Genomic DNA, 13,064 nt, shown 5'->3' with positions numbered 1-13,064 from the left:
TTGAGTTCAGCATGTTCAGTAGGATTCATCCTATAATGCGGCAAGTTGGGAAGACTCGCTCCAGGGACCAGATCAATAGCGTGTTGAATGTCACGCATCGGTGGTAACTTGTCTGGAAGATCTTCCGGGAAAACATCAGCAAATTCTGTGATTAGCGGAGTGACTTCAGGAGGAAGGGGGTGCTAGATTCCTTAGTGACCTCCCTGGCTGTAAGTATCATAACTGGGACTCCCTTTTCAAACTCTTGACGGATCTCCTTTGCTGTGATCAAGCTAACACCCTTATTTTTCTTTATTGCAATTGGTTTTTGTTCGGATTGTCTAGCCTTGGGTGCACTGGGGAGTAACTTGATCTTCTTTCCTTCATGTTCAAAATGACACGTGTTTGACCGACCATAGATAGTTACATCATTATCGTACAACCACGGTCGTCCAAGGATGACATGACCCACATCCATGGCCACAACGTCACACCAAATCTTATCCTTGTAGAGATTAAAGTCTATCGGCACAAGACATCTTTGTTTGACGTCTAGTGCGGTAGAGTTAATCCACGTGACTCTATAAGGGTGCGGATGGGGTACAGCTTTCAGACCAAACTTAGCAAGTTCCGTAGATGATATTGCATTGATGCAGCTTCCACTGTCCACAATAACTTTATAAGATTTTCCTCCAATCTTTGTGAATGTGTGGAACATGTTTGTTCGTCTCCAATCATCTTGGTCCGTCGGTTGGGTCAAAGCACATCTAACGACAGCTAGTTGACTTGACGGTGTTGATCGAATGTAACTCATACTAATATCATTCTCGTCAAATTCCTCACTTGAGTCAAAATCCTCTTCTTCCACATGATAAACAAATTCATCTGTCTTTGACTCTAATTCTTCAACAGGCTCTCCATTGACAATGGCAATTTTAATGGGACTTGGACAGTTAGCAGCCACATGTCCATACCCTTGGCACTTGTAACATTTGGTAGTGGAACTAACCTTTGAGAAATTCTTTTCAATGCCCTTGCCTTTGTTATCTCGTTCTTTATTTCCAATCGAGGTGTCGGTCTTCTGTGAAGATGCTTGAGCTTGAAATCGATGTGGATATTGACCCGAAGTATATTTGTGCCCTTGTATGGAATTCTTAAAAGTGGAGCTAGACCACGTAGTATCTAAGTCCTGAACTACAGCGTAGGCTTTCTCAAGCTCAGAAATTCCTCGAATCAAGAGTTCATTTCTCAAATCTTCTCGAAGTTCGGCTCTAAATCGGGAGAGAGTTTGGTGTGGATTTTCAGTGTTCAAAGCGTTACACTGAATTTGGAACTCTTCAAATTGAGTAACATAATCCTTAGCGGATTTATTACCTTGTGTAAATCGGTTCCAGTTGTCGAGAAGGCGATCGTGGTAAGATACAGGTACATACTTTTCTTTGAGCCTGTCTTTCATATCCGCCCATGTGTTGATAGGGCCCATTTGGCGAGCTACTCTCATCATTTCCAAGTTAGCCCAGTATTGGCTAGCCTGACCAGTTAGCTTCATTGCCCAAATTTGACTCTTCTCTCTTCAGAAAGTGGATATCATTTGAAGTAATCGTCCACTTGTCGGATCCATTCCAAGAAATTTTTAGGCTCTGATCGGCCATCAAAAGTAGGAACGTCTAGCTTAATGCTCTTCAGGTATCGTTCATCAGGATCTTGAACATTACGTCTTTGGTAGGTTCTGATTGGTATGTGCTCTTCGTTGTGTTCGTTGTTTTACGTCCCACGCGTTTCTAACCTCTGCAATCTCTCATGCAATCTTTCACGATCTTCTTGTTGAGATTGACGAACTTCGTTCACGGCTTGTGTTAAAGCGTTGAGTTGACTCATGAGGTCGGCTATGGGGAACGCATTAGAATCCATTCTAGAATTGTCCGACTCGCTAGACTCTCCTAATAAGTAGGTTTGACCACTACAGAGTGGCATGCACTAATCACGCCAAACAGACTAAATGATGATTTTTTTTTGAATAATGCAATTGCAGACAATAATAAATGCAAACTAAATATGATGCAATTTCCTACCTAACCTGTCTCTGATACCAAAATGATGTGAAACGACGTGCGTGTATTCAGGAGATCACCAATTTAATTGAAATTACTCAATGTTTCACCAACTAAATCACGATCGTGTAGGAAATATATTCACAATTTCTTAATATTGAATTAAATTACAAGCGTAGTTCTAAAGACCAGTTGAAACTCATTGAAATTAAATGCAATTCAAGTTACGATGGTATTGTTCGAATCTCAATATCAAAATTCAGTAAAATATATAGTCGACAGATCACACATCTCACCAATTGTAAGTGGAACAGCAAATAATTGATAATAATTCAGAGATGTAATTCAATTGATGAACCCGACAATATTCTAATAGTTAAAATTGAAAATTACCTTATAGGATCCATGGTTTTAATTCGCTGTATTACTGTCGTTGTGCAGGTTGATCAGATCTGGTGTAGAGGAGCTCGGCTAGGACGCTGCTGGAGGATGAGGGGATCTGGTGCAGAGGTACTCGGCTAGAAAGAGGGCATCGCGGGGAAGAACTGAGGCGTCGTCGAGGCGGTGTTGAAGGACCAGCGAGAGGGGGGGAACGGCCTGGCTGTCGGATCTGATCAGCGGCGGTGTCGGAATGAGTCAAGCGGCGACACTTTGTGGCGTCGTCGTTAACGGGTGGAGGCACTGATGGAGGGTAGAGAGGGCGGAGGCGTCGGGGCTGTGCGCGGGTGGAGGAATAGAAGGGTGGCGGCGCTGAGACTAGGGCTTGGAGGTTGAAAAGGAGAGCAGGGGTGTGGGGCTGAAGATTTGAACGGAGGGGAAAGGGGGAAGACTTTGGCGGTTGTGGGAGTGAACTAGGGTTTTCTTTTCTCTTTTTTTTTATATTGGACAGCTATGATGTACTTGAGAGTAAATGGGTGGCTGTGATGAATTGACAGGAAAACAAAATGATGGCTGAATGAAATGGGGGTTTTGGATTTTGAAAGAGGGTAGAGAACTAGGGTTTCACACACCTAGATCTAATATTTGGGTTTCACACACCAAATACATAGGGGGAGAATTTTCATTTCTTTAGTTCACACACCAAATACATAGGGGGAGAATTTTCATTTCTTTAGAGAAAATTCAAACATTTTATTTCTTCGATAATTCATTATTTGATTACAAATCAACCCGCCTTTAAATAAGCTTACAAAAAAGACTCATCTCTCTCCACACCCGATGTGGGACTAAAGTAAAACTCTTATTAAGTAAAACTAACCACAACTCTTATTAAAAAAAAACAAATGAAAATACAAACTCGACTCTATCACAACTAAAACCGCACCATAGGGACCCGATGCAAAGCTGAAACACGACGTCTCCTGCGCTGATAAACATGTCGAGAGTCCCGTGCACGTGCCTGGATGTCCTGGATGTCCGTATCATTCTCCCCAGGTGGGAGGGAACTCGACCCCGTCCAGTCAAGGGTAGAAAAACTCTCCATACCCTTTTGTTATTTGACCTTTAGTCACCTTTATATTTCTTTACATCTTCGACCTTTTCGAGCTACATCTACTAATATTTTCCATATTAAACCCATGTTTACCATATTGTTTGATATGATAAATGAATGTGGACAAGTATTACATGCGCTCTATCTTATGCATTAGGTGACATGTTCAATTGCATAGAAAATCAGTACTCCACCATATTGTATGTACCCAAATTAAATAAAGCTGATGTACCAAATTACGAGTCTAGGTAGGGGACCAAAACTAATGATTTTAGTTAAATAAGTTCACATTGTTATCCATTTATTCACATTGTTATCCATTTAATCATATACTAATGATTTTAGTTAAATAAGTTCACATTGTTATCCATTTATTCACATTGTTATCCATTTAATCATATGATGACTGTCGTTTTGCTGTGACCATTTATTCACATTGTTATCCATTTAATCATATGATGACTGTCGTTTTGCTGTGAGGAGATAAGTTAATCTTATGAACAAGGAACGATGAGTAACTTGGTGCCATTTTATTCCATCTCCGTCCTGAATAAATTGTTAAGTTTTAGTTGATTTTACCTGGGTAGAAAAATTCCGAATTAACTGGCTCTTTGATGATCTTTAAATTCTCTCAGGTAGATGGAAATTACATGGGTGCTGTCAAGTTAGTAATCGAATTCAAGGAATGTGGACTGAACCCTGATGCTTACAGCTACCTTATTGCATTAACTGTATTAGTCAAAGAGCAGAAAGAGTTTTCAAAAGCTTTGCGCAAGTTAAAAGGCATCAATGAAGTTAGGCTCTATTGCTGTACTCGATGATGAGAATACAAGTCATATATATTGAGAAATATCAATCCGATATCATAAACTATGGAGTACGCTTATCAAATTGCGCAGTCCAAGAAGGAAGCTCTGTAACTGCCGGTATAGTTCTTGTGAAGCTCCTCGCAATTTACACTTGTGCTAGATTAGGGCTGGAAGCTGAGAACGAGCTATGGCATAACTAAGAACTCTGTGATGTTGTTCTAGCCATTTGTTCGTCTCAAAAGGAAGTTAGTGCTGTTAACAGATTGCTTGCCATAACTAAGATTATGGGTTCTGGCCGAAGGAAGAATGACTCATGGTTACTTCAAGGGTATGTTAAAGGAGGGGATTATTTGGATGCTTCAGATACTCTCATGAAAATGCTTGACCTTGATTTGTGTCCTGATTATAAAGGAATCTGGTAGTATTGAACTCTAGCTAGCTAGATGAAGCTTTGTAAGAGGCTGTCTGATGTGAAACTGATTGGACCCTGTCTTGTGTATTTGTATGTACATAGATATAAGCTGTGGGTGGTGAACACGCTCTGAAGCCAAAGTTGATGGGCACAGAGTACTGTATATATAAATCGGAGAAAATATTATACAGGTGTATAGTTTCGTATGTTTGTTATGTAATACATAGTGACGTCTGAAAGCCTTTTTTTTTTATAATGATAATCGATGGATTTGAAGTATTCATTGGTTCTGGATGAGGTTTCTTTATAATTGTTGGATTTATTACTGTGAATATGATGAATGGTGATTTGATGATGTTGGTCTTTCTTTATGAGACAGCATAAAATGTGAAGCAGACTTTGAGAGTGCATCTAGGGTTGATTGTGGTCTCGAATTCAAAAGTAATGTTTAGCTTATGAAAATTATGCTCTCAAATTCAAAGGATGTTTATTTAGCAAATTACTTGCTTTTGGTTATTAACATTATCAACTTCGAGCTTTCATCAAAATCAAAAGGCAAATATTATTGACGAGAGGGTCTAAATCCAATAATGCCAACATCTAGCATTTATAAAAATTGTCGAAGTAACATTTTAGAGCACAGAAATCACAGCGATGTCTACATTCTTTTGAAGGAAAGTATACCCATTCCAAACATCAACGATTTAAATAGTGCTAAATGATTGGGGTTTGAAAGTTGCCAGCGCACTTATTTTATGTGTACTACATTATGAACAATGATTCTCAGATTAGAACACAATAGACACATTGCGGTGAGCTACAAGCCATTTTATTTATTTCTTCATAGCCAATCTAAGATTCAGCAACTATATTTAAAAAACATGAAAAGCTGAAAGATCAAAAAAGGGGCATTTATATTTAAAAAACATCAAAAGCTGAGAGATCAAAAAAGGGCTCACGAATAGCTAGATGTTGGTAGTATTTTGCCTTTTCCAAAATTTCATTTGCACATTGCGAAGCACAAAGGTCACTGCAAACCCCACTCCAAATCCCAAGCCGATTAATAGCGCAAGTACAATGATATAGGTTGACGGTGATGAATGGTCAGAGGCTGTAGGTTGCACTGCACTTGTCTGATTTGGGTTTCCATTATTGCATTGCTTTGATAACGGACTTCCACACAGTCCATCGTTATCCAAGTAAGAAGCATTCGGAAATGTATTGAACTGATTACTCTGAGGAATTCTTCCCGTTAGATTGTTGCTAGAAAGGTTCAAAAAAGCTAAGAACGTGAGAGAAGTCAATTCTTGAGGAATCTATCCAGACAAATGGTTTGCAGAAAGATCCAATTTTTCAAGTTGCTTCATGTTTCCAATTACTGAAGGAATCTTTCCTGTGAGAGAATTTCGTGATAAATTCAACATGTGAAGGCCTCGGAGTTTACCGATCACCTCAGGAATATTACCATCAAAGTTGTTATTTGAGAAATCCACAAACGTATATGATATCGTTAAGATTCTCAGAAAGGTATATTCATACCCATTAGTTATGACTGAAACTTCATAGTGATAGCTGTCTCCATTAGTTATATCTGTGAAGCACGTGGGGGGGAGGCTACCACGACTTTAGCCGAAAAAGAAAAAAAAAGGAGGATGCTGCGTACAGGGATAGGCTAGTTCACGGACGTGGGGGCCACGGATGTGTGTGAGGAATAAAAGAGAAAAGGAAAACCGCGTGAGGTGATAACACGAGTTGAGGACACGTTTTCTCCCGCAGGTCCACGTACTGCACCCTATAAATAGCGTACCTAGGGTTTTGTGAAAAGGTGTGCAAGAGGAGGCTGAGGGGAGAGCGTGAAATTGTGGCCGGGTGTTTTCTCTCTTGTTCGTTGGCAGCGTGTGCAGGGAGGTTGGACTTCGTGTGGCGGCTACGGCGTGCAAGCAATTGAGGGTGCGGCTGCAGAGGGCAGTTGCGAAGGTAGAGAGCTTGGCTTGGAGGCGTGTGCAAGCAGCAAAGGTGCAGAAACAGAGGGCTCTCAAGCGGCTTTTGAGAGAGGAATTGAGAGAATATTTGAGGGTTTAAATTGTGAGAGTTGTAAACCTATTTGTATTCTTTTTCCTCTAATAGTAGATCTCCCCCTCCTTGCCCCGTGGACGTAGGCAGTTTGCCGAACCACGTAAAAATTGGTTGTTTGAGTTTGTGGCCATTGTAATAGCTTTTTAGGATCCCTCGACAGGTCAGTCCTAGAACTGATGAGAGGAAGAGCCGATATCTCACTTGGTTGAGATATCCGCTTCAGATTCTTATCTCCTTGGTGAGACGGGAATTCTTATTATTGATCTTTCTCTCTTATTGTGCACCAGAAACTCTGCCGAAATTTCCGCTGCGCACAACAAACATTTGCTCCAAATCTCATTAAATGAGCATAACTGCTATCATTCTTCTGATTGAAATAATTTCTGATGTTCGCCACATTTTTTTTAAATGAGAACTCTCAAGAGTTTGAATATCCACTCTATGAAGATAGATGTGGAGAAATTTAATGGCACAAACAACTTTGGATTATGGAGATGCGAGGTTTTGGATGCGCTGAACGCGCAGAATTTGGAGGATACCTTGGAGTTAGATGGCAAGCCAGATGAGATTGAAGAGAAGGTTTGGAAAAAGATGAATCGAACGGCGTGTGGTGTGATTAGGTCTTGTTTGACTCAAGATCTAAAATATGATGTGATGAATGAGACTTCTGCGAAGAAGATTTGGGAGATTCTCGAAAGCAAGTATTTGACCAAGAGTGTGGAAAATCGCTTGCATTTGAAGAGGAGACTTTATCGTTTCCAATTGAAGAAGGGAACCTCCATTAGAGATCACATGAACCACTACACAAAGCTTCTTGCGGATTTGGCGAATGTGGATGTCAAGATTGAAGATGAGGACAAGGCGTTGCTGTTGTTGAGTTCCTTGCCCGACGAGGAATTTGAGACCTTCGTCCTTACTCTGATTAATGGGAAGGCATACTTTCGTATAGTGAGATCACTGCTGCACTTGTGAATTATCAGCTTCGAAAGAAGGATAAGGAGGCTTCAGTTGAGCCGGTAGCAGAGGCGTTGGTCGCAAGAGGAAAGGGTCCAAACCGAAAGAATTAGAAGTCACAGTCTAGAATTGGAAAAGATCAGTGTGCTTGGTGCAAGGAGACTGGTCATTAGAAGAAAGACTGCCCAAAGCTCGACGAATGGATGAAGAATAAGCAGAAGGGAAAAGGAAAGCAGCCATCATCAGAAGCAAACATCGTATCGGATGGTAATAATTCTGACTCTTCTATTTATTCGCTTTCTATCAGTCCTACAGATAGCTATTCGGAGGAATCTGAATGGATGTTGGATAGTGGTGCGACCTATCATGTGTGCCCTAGAAGGGAATGGTTCTCCAGTTTTGAGAAGCTGGTGGATAGTGGTGTGGTGTACATGGCTGATAACCGTGCATGCCAGATCCTTGGGATAGGAAGAATTCGCATAAAGATGTTTGACGGGACTGTTAGAGAGTTAAACGATGTGAGATATGTTCCTTCTTTGAGGAAGAACTTGATCTCGATTGGAGCTTTGGTTGGAGAGGGTCTGAAGGTTCGTGTTGAGGACATGGTTCTCGAGATTGTGGAAGACTCTCAGATTGTAATGAAGGGCGTCAGGAGGAATAACCTGTATTACTTGATTGTAGGTATAGTGGCAGGTGGAGAACTGGCGACTTCTGTTGATTCGACTAGACTGCGGCATTTGGGGCTTGGCCATTCCAGTATTGATTCCTCGCATAGATTGAAAGAGGGTGTAAAGACCTGCAGTTTGAAGTCCAGTGAACATGTTGATGTGAGCAAGAAGACCGAGGTGAAGTGTGGCACCTCTATTCACCGTGCTAAGGGTCGTTCTGGAGGAGTTCACGTGGATGTTTGGGGGCCTTCCAAGGGGACATCATTGGGAGGTAATAGGCGTTTGGTTTCCTTTGTTGGTGACTGTTCTAGGCGTGTTTGGGTTGCAACCAAATCCCCTTTGGAGAAAGTCCTAGTAGTATCCAACAGATTAAAGAAGTGTGTGATAGACAGAAAGGTGAAGGTACTCCATTCTGGTGGGAGGTACAAGATGGACCTATTTCTGTATTGGAGCCGAGCTCACGGCATTTCGAGACACTTCGTTGGAAAGGAAATCTTGGGGCAACTAGATAAGGTGACAAATTTGGAGAACCGTGCCTTGCTGGAGGAGGATCGGTGTTTGTGGTCGAGCAATGGTTTGCAGAAGAGTTTCTGGACAGAGGCTTCGACATATTTGGGTCATCCTATTAAAGAGTTGTCAACTGCTGTGATTGGAGGTAAAACTCCATTGGAAGATAGGTCTGGTAGTGTCACTTTGGTTGAGGCTTCGATGAGGAAGCCAATTGACTCTCAGCAGGTGAAGAGTTTTGGACAGACCTTAGAGGTATCGCAGCGGGTGGAGATGGATGCTACTCCACATCGGGTAAAGATTACTTCAGATCATTCTGCATTGATTGAGATTCCAGCTGAGGTGACACAGCGTGGAAGTCATTTGGATTCGGATGCAGATGATGAGTTGGGTTTTGAATCGAGTGCAGCTGGCAGACATAGTTTGGATATGACCATTGGTTCGCCTCAGGTGGAGGTGTTTGAGGCCATTGGAGGTGCTATCAGCCGCAGAGTTGATGATATTGGAGAAGGGTTGCGAACTCTTCTATTGGATTGAGGTCGTTCGCGGCCATTTGGGTGAACTACGTTAGGCTTGATTCCTTGGGCAAGAGGATACGTAGGCAGTCTTTATGATGCAGCCGGGGTTGAATTTTGATGGGGGTGAGATCAATTTGGTGAGTTTATACTGACATTTGGAGAGTGTTTACATTCTCATTTGGGTTCTCGACTTGTTATGGATTGAGTCTGTTGTCGTGAATTGTTTCACGGTGTACTGGACACAACAAGTGAGATATTTGGTTTGGTCGGTGTCGGCTCAGTTTTGAGAAAACTTCACCGAGGTGGAGAATTGTGAACGTGGGCCACCACGTTCTCAATGTGAACGCATGAAAGGAGATTCCGCTTTGGTGGGGGCCACGGATGTGCGTGAGCAGCAACGAACGCGGTTTGTTTCCGTGTGGTGATGGCCAACCCGAATATCTCCACTTGAGATATAAATACCTCCGCAGGGCAGTTGCGAAGGTAGAGAGCTTGGCTTGGAGGCGTGTGCAAGCAGCAAAGGTGCAGAAACAGAGGGTTCTCAAGCGGCTTTTGAGAGAGGAATTGAGAGAATATTTGAGGGTTTAAATTGTGAGAGTTGTAAACCTATTTGTATTCTTTTTCCTCTAATAGTAGATCTCCCCCTCCTTGCCCCGTGGACGTAGGCAGTTTGCCGAACCACGTAAAAATTGGTTGTTTGAGTTTGTGGCCATTGTAATAGCTTTTTAGGATCCCTCGACAGGTCAGTCCTAGAACTGATGAGAGGAAGAGCCGATATCTCACTTGGTTGAGATATCCGCTTCAGATTCTTATCTCCTTGGTGAGACGGGAATTCTTATTATTGATCTTTCTCTCTTATTGTGCACCAGAAACTCTGTCGAAATTTCCGCTGCGCACAACAATATCATCACCTTGATCCATAGTGGAGAAATTCACCATGGACTTTAGATTGTTGAAACAATTTGAAGGCAAATTTCCATTGAAGTGATTGGAAGATAGATCAAATATTTGCAATTTCAAAAATGTGTTATTTGCCTTAGGACTTTCTGTAAGTTTGACTTGCCCATGAAGTGCATTTCCTCGAAGAACTAGAACAGTGATGTTAACCATTTGTCCCAACCAAGATGGAAAACCTTTAATAATCTGATTGTTCCCAAGGTCTAAAACCTTTAGCGACCCACAATGGAGCAAAGTTTGAGAAATTGGACCTTTCAAACGATTGTCACTGAGGATCAATGCCTCTAGCATGCATTCTTTACTAAAATGTTTAGGAATTTCCCCTTGAAGTTGGTTCCCTTTTAGATTCAAGATGGTAAGAGATTTGATATCGAAAAGGCACGAAGGGATTGAGCCACTCAAACTATTTCCAGATAAGTCGAGGACTTGGAGATTTTGTGCTTTGCAGATGGATGCTGGGATTTCTCCAATAAGATTATTGTTACTGAGCAGAATATGAGTGCAGTCAAACAAACTAGAAGAAATGTTAGATGGGATAATTGATGAGATGTTATTGTTTGAGTAATCGAGATAAACGAAAGACGACCAAGGAACAAGAATTGGTCCCTGGAGCAAGTTTGAATGTAGATCAAGATTGCCATAACCATCTTTCCTAGAGGGAATATGTGGGCCTTCGAAATGGGTGAATTCATTCATGGAGATTCAAATCAGATATACTGTCTAATCTCCAAATCCATTCCGGTATTCCGCCATCAAGCTTGTTATCAGAAAGATCTAGAGTTGTGAGTTCATGTTGATATCTTAGAAAGTCAGGCACTTTTATGAGATTGCAAGAAGCCAATTGTAAAATTAGAAGGCTGGGAAAAGTGTCAGAATAATTAATGCCACTAACTTCTTGTACAGATAATCTATTATTCCGAGAGAGGTCGAGCTCTATTAACTTCGTGAGGTTTCTTATCATGCCGAGCTCCACCGTTCCATTAAAGTTGTTTGATGATAGGTCGAGTGTGTCGAGGGCTGAGAGCTTAAACAAGGATATTGGAATCTGTCCTTGAAGTTGATTATTACTCAGATCAAGATAGCTTAAGGATATTGAATGATTTGAGAACTCTTTTAACTCACCAGAGAATTGGTTATCAGAGAGACTCAATGTCTCTAAAGAAGGGTGGGTAAACAATGAGACTGGCACCGATCCAGAAAGGAAGTTGGAATGTAGATATATAGATGTGAGATGAGTCAGATTTCCAATAAAAGTGGGGATCGGACCCGTAAAATTGTTTGAGTGAAGAGCCAAGACAGAGAGCCGGAACAGATTTCCAATCCAACTGGGGACCACACCTGTAAATTCATTGTCCCAAAGATCTAAATGTACGAGCTGGGTAAGATTCCCAATGGAAGATGGCATCATCCCGGTCAAACCACATCCTGAGATAACCAGCGTAGTCAGGTGCTTGAGATTCGAAATAGAGTCTGGTATATTCCCAGATAACTTCATCCTAGAGAAGGCCAAACTTTGCAAACCATTGTTGTTTGGAAAATCTGGAAGATTCCCAGAAAGCATCGGATTCGATGATAGGTCGAGAAGAGTCAGGTTGGGGTGTGATGTCAAAATGTCTGTCGGCAACAATCCTGCGACTCAAAATATATACTATACAATAAATAATGAAATAAATGCTTGATTATAAAACTAATTAGATAAAGAAGTAGGTTTACCTGGGAGATCACAGTAACTCAAACTGAGCACTTGAAGGTGAGGCATCGAGGTGGACAAAGCACTTCCCCAGTCTGGGTTCGAGGACATGTCGACGCCGTCGAGATGGAGCTCCTTCAGACTGCTAAGGTTTCCAACTAGAGTCCGGAAACTTGGATGGCGGAGTTCTGCATTATAGGTGGTCCAACTGCTGAGGTCGAGGGAGATGAGGTCGGTTAAGCGAGAGATGCCGATAGGGATCTGACCACTGAATCCGGCAAATGAGAGATTGAGATGTGTGAGTTGTGTAAGGTTCTCAAAGCCCACTTGAGGAAAGCCTCCTTCAAATTCATTGCGGGAGAGGTCGAGAGTTTGGAGGGAGGTTAGATTGAAGAGGCTAGCACTGAGTTTACCCTCGATACCACGGTTACTGAGGTCGAGGCCGTTGACGTGGCCAGCTGATTTCGGGTCGCAAGTGACTCCCTCCCAGTCGCAGCAGTTGGAGCCAGGTTTCCATGAAACTAGGGGGCCTCCAACGTTTATTACCTCGTCGAAAGAGACACCACGAATCACGTCGAGGAGGGAAGACCTCTCAGATGGGAGGCATCCACCAGTATGAGCAGCAGATTTGAAGGATCGCAGCATAAGTATTACTACCAGCAATATTAATAGTATAGAATGGGGAAGCCGATCAAATATTGCAATGCCCATGCTAACTAGCTAATTAATTAATTATTAATTTGATACCTAAAGGTGAATGAGAAATTAATGGATATAAATAGGAGGAGAGAAACCCAGAATGCGCTTCATCTTAGCTAGTTGAATTACTGGGCACGAGTTATTAGACGTGTTGGAAACGTTAATTTGCAAGTGACAGCTTAGAGAAGACTTCCACGGGCGACGACGAAGACTTGGAAGACTTGGAAAATCTTACCTGAAATTTAATCTTTT

General features: G+C 41.8%; 1 pseudogene; it reads right to left on the bottom strand.

The window, feature by feature from the left end:
* Positions 5,709-12,824, bottom strand: LOC109841554 (annotated as a pseudogene).

This window comes from Asparagus officinalis, chromosome 5 (genome assembly GCF_001876935.1).
Source record: "Asparagus officinalis chromosome 5, Aspof.V1, whole genome shotgun sequence".
NCBI classification, from domain to species: Eukaryota; Viridiplantae; Streptophyta; class Magnoliopsida; order Asparagales; family Asparagaceae; genus Asparagus; species Asparagus officinalis.
The sequence above is the reverse complement of the archived record's forward strand: the minus strand, read 5'-3'. Positions and strand labels throughout refer to the sequence as shown.